The following is a 22,525-nucleotide window of genomic DNA, read 5'->3' as shown; positions in this document are numbered from 1 at the left end:
CATTTTTTCTTCAGTATGTTACGTAGAATCACTTTCTAGAATTTGGCCTCATCTTTAAAGGACACTTGTGTATATATATATATATATATAAAATGATTGATATTAAAATATAACTATTGAAAACTCCGGAGCCTATATAAGTAAGCCAAAATTAGTAATAAGTTATGAAGGATAACAGTTTTTGTTTTTAATTTTACATACTTTAAATTGAAATGACAAAGTAATCAAACAAAATTTTAGTTCATTTGACGTATGCGGACTTTTACAGGTTACACAATTCTCAGAATGGACAAGGATTATCTTTAAGGAAACTTCTCTTGGAAAAGCCCTTTTGTTTTAAGGAGGAAAAATAGATTAGTTAATGCAACATTTATTAGAGTTGATTGATGTGTAATAATTGATAATAATATCCTGCAGCTATCTTGGGTAAAGACAGCCTGATCTTCCGAAGGTGTGTCGGCTGCCCAACGCCTGGAAGGGGCCTTGAATCATTTATTTGAGAAGTGGTTGTCGCGTTTTAATCATCTTATGACTAGACCGTCCCTTTTTCATTATTCAAAATATACCCTTGTCTTTGATATCTTTTTCCTCGGCGTTGTTCTGTTGATTCTGGATAAATGTTTAAAAAAATCCGTGTTATTGTAACCTTGATTTGTGTGTGTACGTGCGTGCGCGCGCGATCGATTGCGCGCGCGTGTGTATGTATCACTGATCTGATGGTTATATACGACACAGCTCAAGTTGGAGTTTAGAGATTTATCGGGTAAAGCTGGAGCCTCCTAAAGCATCCGAATCAAATCAAAAATAACAAATTATGGATCTTAATATATTGCAATTTGTACTAATCTTTTTTAATTCATGCCCCTTTTATTTTCTTATAAAGACAAAGAACCTTATTGATATATGTTAACCTAGAAAATAATTAATTTTAAATAAATTATTATATATACAATCCTTAAATAATTTTTCAACCGTTAATCATAGAAAAATTCAATTTAGCAAATGCTCTTCCTCAAAACGATCTGTTCTTCGTTATAAAAATCACCACACCCCCCAAGCCCCGTAGAGACCCTACAGAGGAAAAATTTTAAAACTTAAGTAGAAAATATAATGTAACAAATCATTTTGAAGAGCAATAAAAAACAAAAATTTGTCATAAAAAGCTTCTCACAATTACAGTCCTAATCAAAATGACAGTAATTTATTATTTTTCTCAGGTAGTTTCAAAAGTAATGGTTTGCGGTACACCCCAAATCGTGGTCTCGTACCGAAAAAAAATAGCTCCTTTTGAGATGGCAACATTTGTTATATATCATTTTTCCATGTTTAACGATTAAAAAGTAATTTAAAGGTTGCCATATTTCATGAAAATTCTGTTTATATATATATATATACATCCACTAATTAAAATATTTACTTAATTTATTATCCAGAGTAATGTAATTTACTGACAGACGTCAAATAGTACGTAACGTAAGATAGCAGTTTGTACGGAAAACAGTACGGTAGAACGGTTTTCATTAAAATTAGCGGAAAATCAAATTAAAATGTCAATTTTTCTTTTATAATAAATAAATATACAAATTATACGGTTAACTTAAATGTTTTGAAAAGGTTATTTAATAATATTCTTTTTTTATAATTTTACGAAAATATATTTTTTTAATGTAAGCTCTTTTTCTTTAAAAATTAAATAAATCAAACGTAATTAATAGTTTATAAACTGATAAAAAGAAAAAAAGTATTTTTATTTTCAGTCTTTTACCCCGATAACGCCTCATTTAGATCGGGGTAAAACGAAAATAAATTTCTACCAACTTGTTAAAATAGTCAAAAGTTAGAAAAATTAATGAAAGCAGTAGTGGTTTTAAGATTTTACTTTCCGATAGTTAATGTACAGAATATTCTAGGGGAAAATATAATCGTGCCGAAAATCAATTTTTTTTTACGCTGGGAATAATGAAACATCGAGAAGAGGTTGAAACATCGAGAGATTAATTTTGTTCCTTTTTAGTATCTTGGCTTCTGTTTGAATTTTTAACTTTGGGATAAAAAAATCTTGTTTACTATAGCAACTTCTTCGCATGAATCACTGATTCTAATAAGTTTAAAATCAGTGCCTCATAGAAGTAAGGAAGTAGAGAGGGGGGTTGGTTCAAGGGAGTAAATCTCAGCTTAAGCTAGTCTTAATGAAAATTTTATTCGTAATTGTTTTGATGTTTAATGAAACCGAAGGAAGCAATTGAAGAAAAACGGCCAGAATTGGCAAACCACAAAGGAATCGTGTATCACCAAGACGATGCAAGGCTTCATACCTTATGACTCATGGTCGAGGTTATGAGGTAACTCATGGTCGTTTTTTTTAAAATATAAAAATTTGTTCTATATTGGGTTGTCATGAAATTTTGTTGTCATTTCGGTTTTGTAGCGTGAAATAAAACTCAATTATTTTATACAAACAATGAATTTTAATTAATTATATATTTTCCAATTTGTCCGATAATTTTTTCTCATCTTTCTGGCAATTTCATTATTTCACACTCATTGAACTTTTGGTCCTTATCATCAAAAAAACTGAACTGAGCGCGATCTCATGTTATTATCATAGTGAAAGTTTTATCATTTAAAGAGTTTTGTAATCTTCGAAATAAATGGTAATCTGATGTAAAAAATCAGAGCTATATGAAGGATGAGACTTTCCGACCGAGTTCTAATAATTTTCAATGATTTACCGGATGTATGAAGCCTTGCATCGTCTTGGTGGTACACGATTCCTGTGTAGTTTGTTAATTCTGGCCATTTTTTTTTTCAATTACTTCCTTCAGTTTCATAAGTCGTTTATAGTAAACATCTGAATCGATCGTCTGGTTCCTTGGAAGCAGCTAAAAATACACAACACTTATAATCCTAACAAATCTACAGCGTGATCTTTTTTTTGATGCGATTCAGCTTTCGACGTGGCTTGTGCCGATTCATCATGCTCGGACCATGATCGCTTTCGATCGATGTTATTGTAGACGATCCGTTTTTCATCATCGGTGATGAGTCTTTTAAAGAAGGGACGAATTAATCGTGTTTGTGATGCTATCGCAAATATCGATTCGTCGCATTAAGTGAACATTTTTCAATTCATGGGAAACCCGAATATCGAGATTCTTAACGACTCCGAAGACTTTTGATGTGATTTTCAATCGTTTTGTGTAATCATTTAACATCTCTGAAATCTGTCACACGGTTATATAAACGATCCGATTCGATTATGGCTTTAATCTGTGATCTTCATTGATTTCAATAGGTCGACCAGAACATCGGTGATCTTTGAGTGAAGGAATCTCCAGAACGAAATTTTTTAACAGATTCTGATACGTGTGTTCTGTTTTATACGATCAACTTTACGGAAATAAAAAAGGAAATATGTTGAAAGCGTTTTTTGCACTCCATTTTAAAATTGACCGTAAATTAACAGGTGCAAACAGAATTACGCTCAATTTGCTTCTACGTATGCTAAAAGTATCAAATTTCAAAAGAAAAAATCATTACATCGATAGAAGTCTCAAAACAGTCATAAAGTTATGTATTTGTGAAAACCGAGATTATTTTCTTGCAAACTCCAATAACATTTTTCTAGAATTACTAGTAAAATTATTTAAACTTTCCTAGGAATCATATTTTTCGTAATTCTGTTCGAGGAGGTTATCTCTTTGTAATACATCAGTAACAGTACTCACAATCGAGTGAACGCCCATGTTTATTCCGATAGTATTATAAAAATGAATGAATGTGTTGTATTGAATAAGAAAATAGTTACAGTATCGCATACATTATTTATACATTACTGTTTAAAAATAATGTAATTTCAAACGCTGTTAAGTAACGTATTACATTAGTAGCAATATTGCAACATTTCTATTTCTTTTATATTTTCTCAATGTTTATTTATTAATTACTATGGGCAGACAACTGTGAATGTTAACCGGTTCCATTTACCCTTGTTTGCAATTCAGTTATACATTTATTCACATATGCATCTATTACTTAAACAAGCTGCTATAAATGCACGCAAGAATCTTCTTCTTTTTTAAATTAAAGTCTGTGAATGTAAAGGACATCCAGTCTATGGCTCTAATAGAATTACTTTTAATAAATATCCTTAACAATCCTTTCACTTATAATTGTATTGTATCCTTTTATTATGTTTTAATATAGGCTATAATTTTTTTCATTACTGTCTCTATGTTACCGCTCCGAGTCATCATTGCAATTCATCATGAAAGTACTTAATATGTTTAGATTTAGTTCCATCTTTTACGCTTTAATCATCCTTCTTTTTCTCTTTTTATATGTAATAAATTTCGGTACAAATCTCGACAATGTATCTTTTATCATTCTTTACTCATCTCTAAATCAAATCGATCTTGTATTATTTAAAACGTTTTTATAATCTTGTAGGAAGTAACAACGATCCTCCTTCCAATAAGGAAATTCTCCCTTTATCTTTCCTAATTCTTTGATAAACTTTTAATTAAGTCCATCTTTGTAATGGATGGACTTATTGAACCGATGTCTATAAGTTTTATCTCTTTTATTCCTAATTCAAATTTCAGTTTATTAGGATAAAGTAGTATTCGTCGAACCTTATACTTTAAGTTTATTTTTTCTAGTTTATCAATACCGTTGCTTTTTTCATTTGTGTTCTTTTTTCCTCCATTTGTAATTTTCCAACAGTTCAGAAGTAAGCTACTGTTGTCAGTTAAGTAATAAACCTCCTGAATTTTAGTGTTTTTCAAGACTTTCACGGATCCTGAAGACAAAAGTACTACCATATATGTCACAAAACTTTGTATATACGAATATAAACTGTTAATAAAGTACGGAAATCCTTCAATCGTTAAATATAAAAACGTAGAATTTATAAAATTTTGAAATATTCTGGTTTTATTTAATTAGAAAGTAATTTTTCAGAATATTTGAATTTTTTCTAATGAATTAAGAATATTTTTTTATAATTTCTTTTATTTGAATAATAAATATTAAATACAGTGATTCAGGAGGAAAAAGAAATAATTTGAAAACTGATTTTAGAGCTTGAAATAAGGAAAAAGTCATACAAACAGATGTTCGAGAACATTGTGTGATTTTTTTGTTGTCGAGTTACCGCTTGCAGTAATTTCACCCGTACTTCAGTTCTCCGGTGAAATAAGGTCCTACTAAAATTTTTATAAGTGATAAAAAGTTTCATAAGGGATAAAACGTAACAATTTCTTATGTTTTCTGACCCGAAAAATTGAATAAAACAGTTTCCAGGACTGTATTTCCGTTATTTTCCATGATATCCAACGTAAATCAGAAAAATTCATTGAAGAAAAACACGATTTTTTAGTTTTGAAGTACAATAACTTTGTTAAATGATTAATAAATGTGTAAATTTTATTGTCAAAACTTGTAGAGAATTTATCGCTGAGAAAATTGATGTAGTAAACTATGATAAACAAAATAAAATCAACTTTATTATTAGAAACAAAACAGAACAAAACTTAACAGGTGATGAAAAGGAAAACATCCTTCAGGTGGTTCAGCTTTGTCCTACAACGAACACGCGAAGAATTTTTGCACGACTTAACATTCCACAAAGTACATTGTGGAGGACATTACATGTTTACGGACTGCGTCCTTATCATGATCAGTAAGTTCAACACCTCCAGTTCGGTGATCTTGCCAGACGACTGCAGTTTTTTCAACGGATTAACAGTAATTACCACTTAATTCCGTCCATACTGTTTTCGGATAAAGTTGCTTAAAATGCAATAGTATAAACAACACATGGAATTCACATAGGTGGTTTGAGGAAAACCTACGTGCTTAGTTCATTCAAATTTCCAGCTATGATTTTCAGCTGTGAACGTTTGGTGAAGCACGATCGACAACCAATTAATAGGCCCTTTTATACTAGACAAACTTTTCATGGGGAGAAATTATCTGGAATTTTTAAAACCATGAATTTCTTACAGTGCTTCAGAATTTCTCATTGACGAAACGAATTGGAATGTACTATCAATTTGATGGAGCAGCAATGTATTTCTGGAATGATAATTCTTAGGCGAAACATTTACTGGTAAATGGAGTTGATGTAGAGGGCCGGCCACCTTTTTCTTTCTTTTCTTGTTTAGTCTCCGGGAATTACCTTTCTGGTATTACTTCAGAGGATGATATGTATGAGTGTAAATGAAGTGTATTCTTGAACAGTTCGACCATTCCTGAAATGTCTGGATAATTGAAACCCAACCACCAAAGAACACCGGTATCCACGGCTTAGTATTCAAATCCGTATAAAAGTAACTGCATTTACTAGGACTTGAACGCTGGAACTCTCGACTTCCAAATCAGCTGATTTGGGAAGACGCGTTCACCACTAGACCAACCCGGTGGGTTGGTAAATCGGCCACTTATATCACCGAGATCTTACTCTATTAGATTACTATTTACGGGGATGAATGAAATGCGAGTTATACAGACAACAAGTAGACATACGTGATGAACTGATCGCTCGCATTCTCAATGCTGCTTCCTCATCAAGGAACGCGAATATAATTAGGTTGGCGACAGAAAATCTAAAAAATGACTTAAAAAGTGCGTCGATGTCAGTGGTGGAATTTTCAAACATTTATTGTAAATTAATTATAGTGTAAACCACAAAGTGTATTTTATTTTTTAAAGGTGTAAATTTATTTTACTAAAACGCTGATTTCAATTTCTATTAATTCGTAACATTTTGGATTTTATTCTGTTTTATTTTTGATAATAAAGGTAGATTTTTTGTTTTGTTTTTCATAGATTTTATCAGATCAATTTTCTCAGAATTATATTCTCTACAAGTTTTGATAATATTAACAAAGTTATTGTATTTCAAACCTAAAAAAAACGTGGTTTTTGTTACCGAATTTTTATGCTTTACGTTGGATGTCATGAAAAGTACGGGAGGTACAATATTGGGAGATTAGGCGTTTTATCCAGTTTTTCAGATCAGAAAATATAATAAACCATAAGTTTACTCCTTATATAACTCCCTTAAAATTTCAGTATGACCTCATTTAACCGGGAGAACTGAAATACAGGCGAAATGTTTTGCTAGCCGTAACTCGAAAACAAAGCGTTTTCGGCCATGTGTTTGTTTAAACTTTTCCCTTATTTCAAGCTCCAGAATCAGTTCCTAAATTATCTTCCTTTCCTCCTGAATCATTCCGGATATTTTAATAATTCTTTCCATTTATTATAATTTTCTTAAAAAAGTGGATTTTAAAATTTTTGTATCAAAGAAAAGGTAGAAAGAATTCATTTCGATGGCACATTACTTTCGAGAAATAGGGTATTTAATTTTTTAATGTGTTCTTTTTTAGTCATTTTTATTTTTGTTTACAATTAATGTGATTAAATTTCATATTGGTTATTTAAAATATTTATAATTTTAAGGTAATATATAACAGATAATGTTAAGATGTATGAAAATACTAAATATAAAAAAATAACTACAAAAATTCACAATTCAGAAGTTGTTAATGAAAATTGTGAGTAAATATGTGTGAACACATCGAAAGGACGTGCGAAAAATTTCAGATTTCAATGTAAGTGTCCAATTTGATCATCCGTGAATCTATTTTGACTTCAGCGTGACGTCTGTACGTACGTATGTACGTATGTATCTCGCATAACTCAAAAACGATTAGCCGTAGGATGTTTTTGGATTTTGGACATTTTCTTAACTGCAATAATACGTCCTCATTGAGAGTTTTTCAACGATATATCATAAGCGGTACTTATTTTCATCGGTTCCAGAGTTGTAGTCAAATAGAATTTTAATTAATGAAATATTTGGATCTTACAAGGGGAAGGCACATCGGTTCAAATCAGATTTTATCTCCTTTTTCTAATTTAAATATATTAATTTATTAATAATTAATCTTCGATTGTAAAAAAAAAAGTTTACGATAAATAATAATTCAATAATAAAGTAAAAAAAGAGTGTATATATAGTTTGATAGGCGTACAAGGAAGTCATGTGGTGTCCACATCAGATTTTTTAATTAGTATTATTTAAAAATTCATTGTCAGAGTAATATTAGTTTTGTGAAAGAAAATTTTTTAATTGTATTTTAAATAAGTTAGTGGAAGGTTTTTTTTAAATGGTTCGGTTACGAAAGCAAAATAAGGCCCGTTCACATAAGCCTTATGTGAACGGGCCATAAATTGTATTGATTTACGTAAAAACAGTTCTGTTATCTGGTTTGATAAATCTGGATATTGTTATTTTTTAAGTATATAAATTGATTATTCTCTTTTGCTAAGACTGCACATTCATAAATGTAAACACAATTCAAAATTGACGTTTTTAATTTTCATAGCTCCTTCTACACAATTCATATCTGTCATCAAATAATGATCAAAAAGCCCATTTTTGTATCTTAAAATCAGACTCCAAGAGATAATGTTATACTTTAGACGGGAATATACTCGTATGTAAGCCTAATAAATACTTATTAATGATAACAACTTAGGCTTTATTAAGGCGCCTCAAAACAAAACAGTACCGTTTAATTTTATTGGAAACGAAATCAATTTGATCATCCCAAGAGAATTTTTCACCTGATAAAACGCCCAGAAATTTCGTGTTACGAGTAATATAATTATTGTCGTTATCGTTAATGGAAATGTTATCTTCTTAATCTCTTCTATGCCTGGTCTTGTTACGATGAAACTTTACATTGTAACCTTCATTATTAGAGCGTGCAGAAGTTTCTAGATGATAATGCTTTGTTTAAATATCATTATTATATTTTGGGAATGTCTCTTGAGAAGGGAACCCTGGTCGCAATCTAAATTAGCTAATAATAATGCGGTGCAGACACGTTATAGGTCGAAGCAGATTACCGTTTCGGATGGGAACGACCGAATCGAGGCGCCTAATAAGGTGAAATTTTATCTTCCGATTATTTTATGTAATTACCAGTAAATCATATGACATGAGTGTGAAGAACGCACCTGATTTGATTAAAGTCTGACGACGCTATCTATCCTCCAGGATTAACAAATTTTAGTTTTTATTTAACGCATCGATCGTTTAACTGAATACAATATTATTTAAAAATTCTCTTAGACTGCGGGTTTATGCCGTTACACGACCTAGAGAGAATATGGCGGGCGAAATACTAGTAAACCGTTTACCGATTACAAGTATATCACTATGGATAGAAACGGGTCACTTGACATTCCGTATATCTTATTGTTACCGCGGAAGAGAAACCCGTAAGAATATGCTCAGGTTTGCCTACTTCGGGCAATAATATCCCGGTCTCTATAAATTTATAACCGGGTAGTTTTCCGCTGTCATCAGGTGTTCCTGTGAACTCATTTGCAGTCCTAAGCTTAGAAAAAAAAAAACAGTTTCTATATTTGAAAAAATTAACTATCGAGGAAGGTTATGAATTCCATTGCTCATAATTGTAATAATTTTTACAATGAATACAAAGAAAAATATTTTAAAAGTAATTAGCAGCAAAAGAAAGCTAAAAATATGCATCTTAAGTGATCTATTTTAATAATTACTATAGTAATTAGGTAATTAAAGGATAAATATTATCAAGCGATAAATTAATTCTGTTCCGTTAATTGAATATTCTAATGTTCATAATACAATTATTTTTATTTCTCGACAAAATAAAATAATATTAGATTTAAAAAAATAAATATTTAGGTAACAAAGAACTGTTTTAACTTATTGTAGGTTATATAAATAATAGTTTTCACTTATAATGATAGTAAAAATAATAATAATCGTGGCGTTAACAAGGTTTCACTTATTTTTTTGTTTTCAGTTTTTTTAATAAAAACAAAAACAAACCGGCGAAAGAAAGTATATATTGTTTTATTATATAGTGAATATTGTATATTAATTTAATCAAATATTATAATAATAATATTGAAATTATAACCGGATTATTATTGGTGTTTTTTTTTTTTACAGAATCATGATATTTAAGAAAATATATTAATAATTATTTTTATTGTTTATTTATTTTTTAATTCAGAGCTTTATTGCGTTTGTTATTTATGAATAAATATTTTATTAAAAAAAGAAGAAAAAAACGGCAATTAGTTTTCCAATTTTTAGGGGAGATTTTTCTACGTAAATTAAAATTAACTAAAGATATATCGCCATTAGAATCTAATGTAAGGTACGTTCAGTAATTAAAAGAGACAAATGACTAGATTTTTTTTTTACCTCCGGGACCACCGTCGGATATTAATTGCTACAGAGGATGAGATGATGAATGATAGTTTTTGTAGCGTGTGAGAATAACGTGCCTGACCGGGATTCGAACCCGAGACCTCCAGATAATAGGACGAGACGCTACACTCGCGCCACGGTGGCCGGTGAAGATTATTAATTTAATGACAATAAAACTAACGCTACTTTTCGAAAACAATCCCCGGTTACATTTATTTTTTTCGGTTGATTTTTTCTGGATGAAAAACGCTTCCGCGTTATCATCGCCCGGACAACATGTATTTGTTGTAATAAACAAATATATGTATAATTTTATATCTCGACTAAAATAATAAAATTTACAACTGCTACACAGCAATCGGCATGAATAGCTGAAAAACACTACAGTAATTTAGGTATCGGAATGTAAATGGACGGCTCTTAGAAACCGTAAAACACAAGATAAAATTTTATTATCGCCTAGAATAATTCGTATGTTAGCCCCCGGTTTAAATTCACGACGCAGTGCCGCATAACAGATACAATCCACAAGTATATGGTGCATTGTCAGTCGGCAGTCGGAGCGACAACAAACTGGTGCATCTGTTTTAGTCATCAGATATCCATGAGTGAGCCTACTGTGCCCTGTTCGCAAACGGCAGGTAATAATAACCTTCTCTTGATGGTTATTTCTGCATGAAGAACTCAACGGTGAGATAGTGTTCGTGATCGGGTTCATGGTGGCATCTCATTCATTTCGCCACTCATCATGAACTACCCTCTTCAGGAAACAAACAAGGTCGTTAGAAGCAAGGCAACTAGTAAAAGGAGGTTGAAAACGAGCCTATTTTGCCGCACTGTCTGCGCGCTCATTGCTTGAAATTCCTGTATGGCTGGGAATCCAGCAGAAGCTCACTGTTGTATTACGTCTTGTCATTTACGAAATAGCACACTGACTCTCACTAACAACATATTAAGTACATTTAGATACTTGTCTTACGTGTCTTTCAGTGAAAATTCTTATTCCTGCAGTAAATAATCGTTCATCTCGTGACCTGAGTCATTCTTGTACCGCTACGACATATGTTTCCGTACTTGGTAACACGTAAAAACCTTTTCAAAGGACCCGACAGAAAGAACTGACGTTGCGAGATCAGAATTGTAAGGTGGATGTGGCAACACTTTTCGAATCGATTTTTGAATAGCTTCCCTGCCTTCTGAGAAGTAGGGGGGCGAGCGGGCGTTTTCATGCAAAATAATTACGCCTTTTGAAAGAGAGCCAGGATATTCTTGCCTTCCTGCTGGGTTTTATTTTATCACAGTAGTACTCGTTGTTGATTGTACGTTGTTCTTCCAAACAATCTCAATAAATCGCTCCTTTATAGTCTCAAAAGACCGTTAACATCGCTTTATTTAATTCACCGACCGACGCGTATGTTTTAAATTTTTTTGTGGTGGGCGAACTCGGATTTTTCATTCCATAATCTGATGTTTGGATTCCAAATAAAAATGATGAATCTAAGTTTCATCACGAGTTTTTATGCGATCTAAAAAAGAAAAAAATCGGGTAGGGCTGTGTCGGGGCGCACGGCCGTTATTTAACGTGAAACGTTTCAGACCTCGGATGAAATTCCTCCGAGCTACAGACCGACCGACTTATTTGTAGAGATAAACGGGAGAGAGCCGCTGTCGTAATTTTTTGAATAAAACTGAAAGTCTCCAATGGATAATTTTAGTTCCTCCATTTGGCCAACTCTACAGATAAATTGGTCGGTCATTATGTCAGCGAGTCGCTTTTAGTGTATCGGAGTGAAATAAAAACGAGACGTTGACTGCGTAATAAATTTAATTTTAACATAAAACGGACACTAATTGGTACATGATATTTATTTTGACTGATATTCGACGACAATTTCGTACAACATTGATCTGCGATATGAGAAGTAAAAGACATAAGGCGTAATAAGCAACAGTGGAGGTGCTCGCACCGTCAGCGGCGTTTACTGAGCACGCCGTGCCAGCTTTGAGACGCTCCCGAAACAGTCTCGCTCACTCGGCACCGGACATCGGACCTGGGTGTGGCCCATAACGTCCCTTTTCCAATGATATGCGTAATTTACATTTCCGCCTGGCTTTTGCGCGAGCTGAGGCTGACGTATAGAATTTTGTATACTTTTTTACATGTTTATTTTAATTTTTTACACATTAATATTTTCAAAAATACACTTATTATTACTTATATTAATCTATCTCGACAAACTCTAAACACAAACACACGAATCACCGCGCTATCATATCTAAGCCGTGTGCTACACTGAATGGAAATGAGCGAGAGCGCCAGTTTTGGCCGATCTGCGCGGTGCCCCCTCTTCGCCAACCCGCTCGACAGTGACGCAGACTCAATGTCGTATCGGCAAGTTGATGTTGTAAGTTATAAAATGATACCGCCTTTTGGACTCTGAGACTAATAGTTAGGGATTTATTAAGGCAGGACGATATAGACCTTTTGGTTACGCTACAAATTTCTCTTCTGGAAACCGAATATTTCGGCGTAATTTTAAAGACGTTTCACATCAAAAGCGTTACCTTCCGGTAAAAATTGTTATTTAAGTTAACTACAAATGAATTCCGAGTATCGTTACGATTTTGAGTCGGCTATCTTGGAATCCACCTCAAATGCGTTTTGTGTAAAACTGATTTTCAGGGATAAGCAGAATGGACAATGCTGATACTCGAACTATAAATTTCAACAATTTCTCTACTTTTTATGCATCTTTCCTCGCGAATAAGATTATTAATACAGTTTTGCAAAGCATCAATCGAAACTTCCACCGGTTTTCCGCTACAGTGAAAGTCGGTGACACTTGTTTTGTCCTGTTAAAATTGTTCAGTAAAAATAAAAACGTAAAACATTTGCGCAGTTAGTACACTTTTTAACATACGGTTTTAACATACGCGAGTGAATTTTGGCCGATTTTGTATTTTAAGAAAATAAAAATTCTATCACAGCATGTTGTTCATTCACGGTTTACGTTCAAAACCGGAGCTGACATTTCGAAATAAATTTATGTAGTAAAAATAATTCAAATTATTTTTTGAACAGTTGATATTTTCTGTCAGTGATGCCAACTTGAATGTTATACAAATTCAGTTTATTTTATTAAATAGTTTTTTTCACTGTTCCAATTTGACTCTTTAATTATTAAACGACCCTCTTTTATAGAACTCTTACATAGAACTTTATTTTCGGTTTTCAGACTTCAACAGAAATATCCCTTTTGACTAGTTTTGGCATGACCTCTGTACGTACGTACGTATCTCGCATAACTAAAAAACGTTTAGCTGTAGGTTGTTGAAATGTTGGATTTAGGACTGTTGTTACATCTAAATGAGAGGCTGATCTCATAAAGCTTATTGATGGAAAATCAGTACGGGTCTCGTCCCTGAAAGGGTACCGAAAACTCCATACTCCGCGTGATGAGTGTGGTAAAAGTTAGCAGGGAGGAATATGTTTGGGAATTTTCCTTGACATCTTCGGTACGTTTAATAACCTGTGATGGACTTCTGTCGGTTTATCAGTTACAAAAGAGACAATGCACTGATAGTTAACTGCGAGTAATGCAAAGTTACTTCAGGCATCGAGATGTGTTGCTCCGCGAGGGCGGTCAAGAGGTGGGCAAGTCGCTGTCCAAGGGTTTTCCTCTGGGCAGCGTGTTGGTTTCATTGTTGTGGGTGGTGGAGTTTGATTCCCTTCTGCGGCTGAGATTGCTCGGCGGGTATCTTATCGTAGCTTATGCTGACTATGGACTCCTGGCGGTCGAAGGAAGCTCGCGCAGTGAGGTTGAGTTCTGAGCCAAGTATCCTGCAAGCATGCAGGATACTTGAGTTGTGGGGTCATCAACGTAAGATGACGTTCAATCCGGAGAAGACCACGATGATGCTTCGTAAAGGTCGTTTGGCAGTGAGGCATCAGGTTCGTGTTTCGATCTCAGGCTTTCGTATTAAATATGTTCAAGTTAAAAACTATCTCGGGGTGTTTCTTGACGAGAAATTTCAGTTCAAGAAGCACCTTAATTACGTCGCGGAGAAGGTCTGTCGTGCCTTCTTTGGTATCCTACGAGTGGTCAACCCTGCTTGGGGTCTTAATTTTAAGACTATGAGTATCCTGTATAAGGCCACGTGCGATGCAATTATGCTATATGCGGCGCCTGTTTGGGCAGATAGGCTAAAATTTAAAAGCTATCGGGATGTAATATTAAAAGTTCTACGCCTAATACTATTAACGGTAACTGGAGGTTACCGTACTATTTCACGGGAGGCAATCTTGATGACTGCAGGTGCGAAACCGATAGATTTAATTACGTCAGAAAAGCAACAGTGTTAAGTCGCTAAGAAGTCAGGTGAATCGACTTGGAAAAAATTCTCGAGATAGAACGGCATGGTAGTGCTTTATGACAGGCCAGATGAGATGAGGCAGTGAGGGTGAGCGTTATATTTATGATCTCTTCCCAGACGGTGTTGCTTTGCGGGGCGTCCCTTGGGTTGACTCTAACAAGTGTGTGACGTAATTTATCTCTGATCATGGGGCCTTCCGAGACAGACTCCAGCGATTTGGCCTGGTGGATTTAGGTGTGTGTCCAGATTGTGGACAACTTGATGACGCACACCATATAATTTACGAATGCCCAAAATACGAAATTTTGCACACGGAGACTATTTGTCGGGTCTACATTAGATCTCCATGAAATTGGAAAAACCGGGCCGAACGGGTAATCGTTGAAAATTTCATCGGGTACTTGGCAAGAGAACAGGTTGCTGAGGGAATTTAGGATTCCTCCTGGCTTTCCTGTGCCTTGGCTTTGCTGTTCTTGTGTTATAAGGTTTGATGTGTTTTGTTTATTTAGTTTTTTTAAGTTTATTTTTATTTTTGTTTTGTATTATGTTACGGTTGCTTGTTGAACTTAACTTCTAACCTATCGGATAGGTAGTTGCGTTTTTAATTTCAGTTCCTTCGTGTCACTCGTTCTTGTTAAAGACTCGACATGGATGTGTTTTGTTTTAAAGAGTTAATTTTGTAGTAGTACACCGATGAGAATATCACATGTGGTATTCGCATCTTGACTGAGGCAAGAACAAGGTTGAGGGATGCCTTTTACCGAGATTCTGAAGATGACCTCCGGTAAAGCCCATAAGGACTAGGTACGGAGGGGGGCGTGGCGACCGAAACTGCCACATGGAGGGCGTCTTAACCTACGTCGTCAGGATAATGGATTTTATATATAACACGAATGTTTATATATATATATGTTTATCAAATCGTATAATAGTAATGTATGTAAAAGATTTAAAAAAAAGAGAAAAACAAAAGACTGTAATATACTAGGATCATTAAGTAGACAAACGAGGCGACATGGGGATATCATATACCGTATCCATATCGGCGCATTCTTAACAATTATCTTTTTAAGAATTTCTTATGATTTCTTTTTACGTGAAAGCTTTCTTTGTCTCTAATACCTTCCTTACTTCTTTATTCATTGTTTGTTATTTTATTACCTAAATGAAAAACTTCTGCAACTTTTGATATCTTAATAATTTATTTTTATACTTTTTATTTCCTTGTGCGAAGTACAAGGAAGTACTCTAATCGTGAAAAATTTCGGTTTTCAGATTTCAACGGAAATAGCCATTTTGGCCATCCCTGAATCCATTTTGACTAGTTTGGCGTGACGTCTGTACGTACGTATGTATCTCGCATAACTCAAAAAGATTAGCGGTAGAATGTTGAAATTTTGAATTTAGGACTATTTTAACATCTAGTAATGCATCTCCCCTTTTGATTACAATCGACTGGACCAAGAGTGTCAAAAAAAACCCAAAATCAAAAGAATTTGGATTTTGGACTTTTTCGTAACTGCAGTAATAAGCTCTTATTGAGAACTTTTCAACGATATATCATAAACGGTACTTATTTTCAGTTTGATTTGGTTCCAGAGTTATAGCTAAATTAAATATTTGAATCCTAGGGGAAGGCATACCGATTCGAATCAGATTTCATCTCCTTTTTTAAACTTTTTTTTAATTTAAATATATTGATTTATTAATAACAATTGGTAACTTCTGATTGTAAAAAAGCTTTTATAATAAATAATAATTCAGTAATAAGAATAAAAAAAAAATAAATATGAAGAAGTATCATACATTATTAATAAAATAAAGTTTTTTGTACTTTCCATTTAAAAAAAATGTGTGTATATTTTAATAGGCGTTCAAGGAAGTCATGTGTGTCCTTTTTTTTTTTTTACATTTCTAATTAAAAGAGAAACTCTTTTTTAAAAGTGTGCAACCAGGCAGGTTGCGGTCACCCGATAAACACTAGCAACAGAAGATAATCTATATTACATCTTAACTAGGAAAATACATTAAACATTTTTTTTAAATAAGTAAATGAAGGCAAAAAAATCTATTAAAAATTGTACTCAATGATTAGGAATTGTATAGAGATTCTATAAAGAGAAGAATAAATTAACTATAATTGAAGTAAAAGCCATTACTCAAGAATATAAACTAAATATAAATAAAATAATAAACTAAATATAAATAAATAATTAGTATAAAACAGGCCAAAAATGCTTGTTTTAAAAAGACAATCGCCAAAGCTGTTGTAACACTTTACACTCGTGCATTAATGGCTATCATTGTAGGCTCGTTGCATAATGAACCACTCTGCAACCAGGATTTATAAAGTGGAAGCCTATAAAAGCACTTGGCAAATAGATAAAAAAAGTAATTTTTTAAAAAAATAGTCTAAAAAAATTTGTTAAATATTTAAATATTTTTTTAACAACAATCTTAATAATTGTATTTTTAGAAGGTTAATTTTTAAGTAAGAATAGTTTGTTTTTTTTTATCATAAATTGGTAACATTTAATTGTAAATTTAAACCGTTCATTTTACAGAGAAAATATGTTAAATAACTATTTTGTTTTTAAAATAATTTCCGTTTACATGCAACATTTTGAGATCGGTATACGAGCTTCATAGTCAAGCTCGTCGAATGATACCTTCATTACGTTAACTAGTCGATGATATTTTAGTGTGTCATCATCGGTCTGTATATATTTTATACTTAAAAATGTATTTTATTTTAGGATAAAATATGAAAGTCAGATGGCATAAAAACTGGGCTGTAAGAAGAACGGTTCAGTACAATTCCCATCCAAATTTTTGGAACTGTTCGTGTTTTGAGCGACGTATGTTACGATAGACCAAACACACCTACTTTGTAAGCAGACGATTCCGACGATTCTGTGTAGTCCGTAAAGTTTTTAAGGTTTCGAGCATTGGCGGCTCGTGTGTAGCCACTATGGAACTGCGGCATCCCTATTTCCACTTGATATTATCGATAACATTTAATATTATGAGTCCTTTATTCTTTAATTCTTTCTTTCTTTATACTTGTACAATATATAAAATCCTTAAGCTTAATGTCAGTAGCCATCCTCCAGTTTATGAAAAAGATACAAAAATCTTTCTGCGGAACTGTGCTTTTCACAGTTCTAGCAGTGTGGTGGTGTTTAGCCGTTGTACGCATGCGCACATAGGAAGCTGCACGCGAGGTTGCGAGGGAGAGAGAGTGCTGTCGCTCCCGCAGTTCCGACCCTGGCGTGCTGGTGGAAGGTAGTTTTTATTTTTACTCCGCGTGTGTATGGAATGTTCCTTGTTCGTTTCCTTTTCTAGTTTAGTCGGTGGAAGGAATATGAAAGTGATTTGGTTATTTTTTCAGTAGTGATCTGAAGATGGCGGAAAGCAAGGGGCCTTTGGTTGCCAAATCTTGTCAAAAAAAACGCTGGAAGGGCGAAAGAGAAGGTAATTAGCAAAAACTAATTACGTATTTGTTTCGGTGTACATAGAAATTTAAATTAAGCACCGTTGGACTCTAGTGTTTTTAAGCGGACATTTTATTAAGTTATCTAATATTACTGAAAAATATTATCTGTATTGACCTTTTATTATTTATTCGGTTAAACCGAATACGGTTTTAAGCACAATTTGCTTAAAAACCGTGTGCCATATTCTTGAATGTGATAAAGTGTAGAATTTAATTATTATCCTGCCTCCAGCTGTTCTATTTGATTTTTTTTGGTTCCTTTTATTTTACAGAAAACGTTAACCATGCCCTTGAAAAGGCCCATAAAAAATTTTTCTGGAGCAGCACCCCTACTAATTTTAGCTGAGCCGCCACTGGTTTCGAGCCACATGACGCTGTTGCATCAGTTGTGCAATCTTCTTATTTGTGGAACGGTTGTATCATCAACAGTTGCCAATTTTTCGGTGATGATAGTTCGCAGTCCAGGTCTTTCTCCATATAGTTCTACATGTAAGCTGTTTATCCATTTTTTTTTTTTTATAAGCATTTACTTATAAATGTATGTCAAGAAGGTGAATGTTTTTTGCGTTTAATAAACGAAAAACGAATCGTCGATTGCCTTTCGTAATCGACGGAATGACAGTCGATATAATTAATGAAGTGCTACTTAAAAATGACGTCTGAAGCGCTCAAGAGATAACAAACAATGTCAGACACAAATTGCAGATTAGAAAAGTATCAACTTGTAATTATTAATATGTTGCAAATAATTCTCTTACTTTAAAAATAACAGTTGTTTAAGAATAAATTATATTAAAATTTTATCAGAACCGTGTGAACCGTTTGTTGAATAAATCTATTTTAAAATTTTATAAAATACTAATTATTCAATAAACAATAATATTTGAATTTTTCTAATGATTCATTTTTTTGTAACAAATAATGTTTTGTAAACGAAATATTTTTTATCTTTTAAATTAAATCTTTTATAAATCTTTTTACTTCCTTGTACGAAGTAAAGGAATTATTGTAATCGCGAAAAATTTCGGTTTTCAGATTTCAACGGAAATATCAATTTTGACCATCCTGAATCCATTTTGACTAGTTTCGGCGTGACGTCTTTACATACGTATGTGTCTCGCATAACTAAAAACCGATTAGCCGTAGGATGTTGAAATTTTGGATTTAGGGCTGTTGTAACATCTAATTGTGTTCCTCTTCTTTTGATTGCAATCGACTGACCAAAAATCTCCAAAAAAGCCCAAAATCCAAAAAATTTGGATTTTGGAGTTTTTCTTAACTGCAGTAATAAGCTCTTATTGAGAGCTTTTCAACAATGTATCATAACTGGTACTTATCTTTACTGGTCCAGAGTTATAGCTAAATAAAGTTTTAATTAATGAAATATTTTGATCTTACAAGGAAGGCACATCGGTTCTAATTCAACTTCATTTCCTTTTATTTATTAAGTTTTAATAATTTAAAATTTTTAAATTAACTTTAAAAAAGGTTTAACTTTTAACTTAAACTTATTTACTTTATAACTAACTTATTTAAATAACTTTATTTATTAACTTATTTACTAACTGTTAAATATTTATTAACTTTATAAATAACTTTTATATAAATACTAACTTTATTTATTAACTTTTAACTTTTATTAACTTTATTAATAGTAAAATATTTATTTATTAACTTTTTTTTGTTTAAATTTAAATACATTGATTTATTAATAATTAATTATTAACCTGTAATTATACAAAAATTACAATAAATAATAATTCAATAATAACAATAAAAATAAATTGATGTGGAGACCAACATGGCTTGCTTGTATGCATATTAAATTACATTTACACATTTTTAAAAGTACATAAAATTCTATATCATTAATAACTTATTATATTTTTTTTATTGTTATTGAATTATTATTTATCGTAAATTTGTTTTCCAATCAGATGTTAATAATTTATTAATAAATCAATATATATAAATTTAAAAAAAGTTAAAAAAAAAAGAAGTGAAGTCTGATCGAACCGATGTGCTTTCGCCTTGTAAGATCCAAATATTTCAGTAATGAAAATTTCATTTGACTACAACTCTGGAACCAATGAAAATAAGTACCCCTTATTATATATCGTTGAAAAGTTTTTAATGAGGGCTTATTACTGTAGTTAACAAAAAGTCCAAAATCCAAATGTTTTGGATTCTGGGCTTTTTTGGACGCTTTTGGTTCAGTCGATTGCTATCAAAAGGGAAGGTGCAGAACTAGATGTTACAACAGTCCTAAATCCAAAGTTTCAACATTCTACGGATAATCGTTTTTGAGTTACATGCGTACGTACAGACGTCACGCCGAAACTAGTCAAAATGGATATTTCCATTGTAATCTGAAAACCGAGATTTTTTGCGATCACAATACTTTCTTTACTTCGCACAAGGAAGTAAAAAATATGAAAAAAAATCTGAAGTTATTAGTGAAATAATATTTTATGTACTTTTAAAAATGTGTATATATAATTTAATAGGTGAGGAAGTCATGTTGTGACCACATCAGATTTTTTATAAAATCTTCAGTTAGTAGAAATATTTAGGCAAAAAAATTTAGGACATATAGTCTCAAATCTGAAAATAGATTAATCTTTTTTTTAAAAGAAGAAAATCTACTTTTTTTTCAAATCGATAAATAATATAATGTCGGTAGTTATATTCTTCTATTTTATTTCTGTTTCTGGCTAAGGATTTGTTGCCGATTATCAATTCCTAAACTCTTAATTGTTACTTAAGGGGATTTCTTAATATCATCTAATCATATTTTCTAACTTTTCTAAACGGTGTTATTTGTATTCTTAATTCCGAGTGTCGCATTCATTATCATACCAGTAGTCTTCTTCATGTGTAATCTTGTATTGTTTTAAATTGACCTTTAGTGGCACAAAATATTGTAAATTGTGGATAAGGAAAAATCTAAGGACATGGTTTTATAACGGAGAGCTACCTTCTTAATAATGTTTATGTGTGATTAATTTTCTGCTGCGATTTCTTTCTATCCTGTTATTACAAAAAAACAAAACTCCTATTTACTTTCAATTTGTTTAATATCTTCGGGGTTGAAAAATAATTGTAGTTTTCTATTCTATGAAAGGCTGTTGGAAAAAATAGCCGATCTCCGTAGCGGAGTAGTAGCGTCTCAACCTTTCATCCGGAGGTCCAGGGTTCGAAAATCGGTCATTTTTCATACGCTACAAAATTCCATCGCGCTAAATGACCGAAGGATATGAATGACATTTCAGAAGATTAAGCTCTCGACTAGTAAAAGAGTGAAAAACAAAATCAGAAAGATTATAATAAATTTTGTTCAAATTCAAATACCAAGAGCTGTATCCCTGACTGTTGTCAAAATATAACCCGTAAGTCAATAAAATATTACTAAAAGGGGAATAGACACCTAAAACAAAAATGTTTGCAAAGATATTGGTGACCTATTTTTAGCATTCCCATAATGCTTAAAATTTAATCCTTCCCCAAGCGTTAAAGTGTAATTACTAAAATAAAATCCGAGTCGGATCTTAACATTAAAATTAATTTTTAAACAAGTTTTGGATTTTATATTAATCTGTTAAAACAGTTAACAGTTTAAAAGATCCGACTCAGAAGTATAATGTAGCCAACCCTTTCCAGAAGTATAATGTAGCCTATTTTTGCTCGATATCATAAATATTATAATATAAGAATGGTATTTTAAATGTTATGGATAGTATATATATATATATATATATATATATAATACAATTGGATGTTAATTTTTTTTTTTTAATTTTTCAGTTAAAATGTCAAAATTGGAAAGGTAATATCCCAATGTAACACCATAAAAAGATATTAAGATTTAGTATTAAAAGATCTTGGCGGTAATTATTTTTAATAATTTTTTTTACCGATTTTTTGAAGAAAGGTACGGTGTTACTTTCGATCTCAAGGTGTGATTGGGGGATGAAATTAAATTTTCTTTTCGTTTTGAGGTACGAGGAGTACGAAAATATCATTCACTTAAAATGTAATTTCCTATAGGCCTAAGTATAAAATTTGTGGCTCAAAAACCTCCAAAACTAATGATCAATTTAATTTAAATTTAGATATACTGTAGAACTGTATCTGAAGTTGTGCATGTAAATCTTTGATGAAGATTGGTTGAGTCGTTCTACAGTTACGCTCAGTTTAAGGTTGAAAATATACAACAAAACCTCAGTTTGAGGTTATGTTGACTGTGTAGTGTTTTTATTTGTGCATACGCATTGAGTCGTAATGAGTGAATTGAAACTTGATGTTTGAGTATAGGGTTTACTCGTTAATCAAACGTTAGGTATTGCGTCGTACTCTGATAATTAGTGCGTTTCAAA

General features: G+C 32.3%; 1 protein-coding gene across 1 annotated transcript in view; it reads left to right on the top strand.

Annotated features, from left to right (window-relative positions):
• The window catches only part of LOC142326328 (uncharacterized), a 56,763-nt gene extending 34,683 nt beyond the window's left edge, over positions 1 to 22,080 (top strand). Inside the window, exons 6-7 of the transcript XR_012756760.1 lie at positions 18,422 to 18,638; positions 21,954 to 22,080. The gene's annotated coding sequence lies outside the window, so the exon portion shown is untranslated. The remainder of the gene's footprint in view (positions 1 to 18,421; positions 18,639 to 21,953) is intronic.
• The last annotated feature ends 445 nt before the right edge of the window (positions 22,081 to 22,525 follow it).

The sequence above is a fragment of the Lycorma delicatula genome, chromosome 6, assembly GCF_047948215.1.
Source record: "Lycorma delicatula isolate Av1 chromosome 6, ASM4794821v1, whole genome shotgun sequence".
Taxonomy (NCBI): domain Eukaryota; kingdom Metazoa; phylum Arthropoda; class Insecta; order Hemiptera; family Fulgoridae; genus Lycorma; species Lycorma delicatula.
Note: the sequence above shows the minus strand (reverse complement) of the source record. Positions and strands in the feature narration are given on the sequence as shown.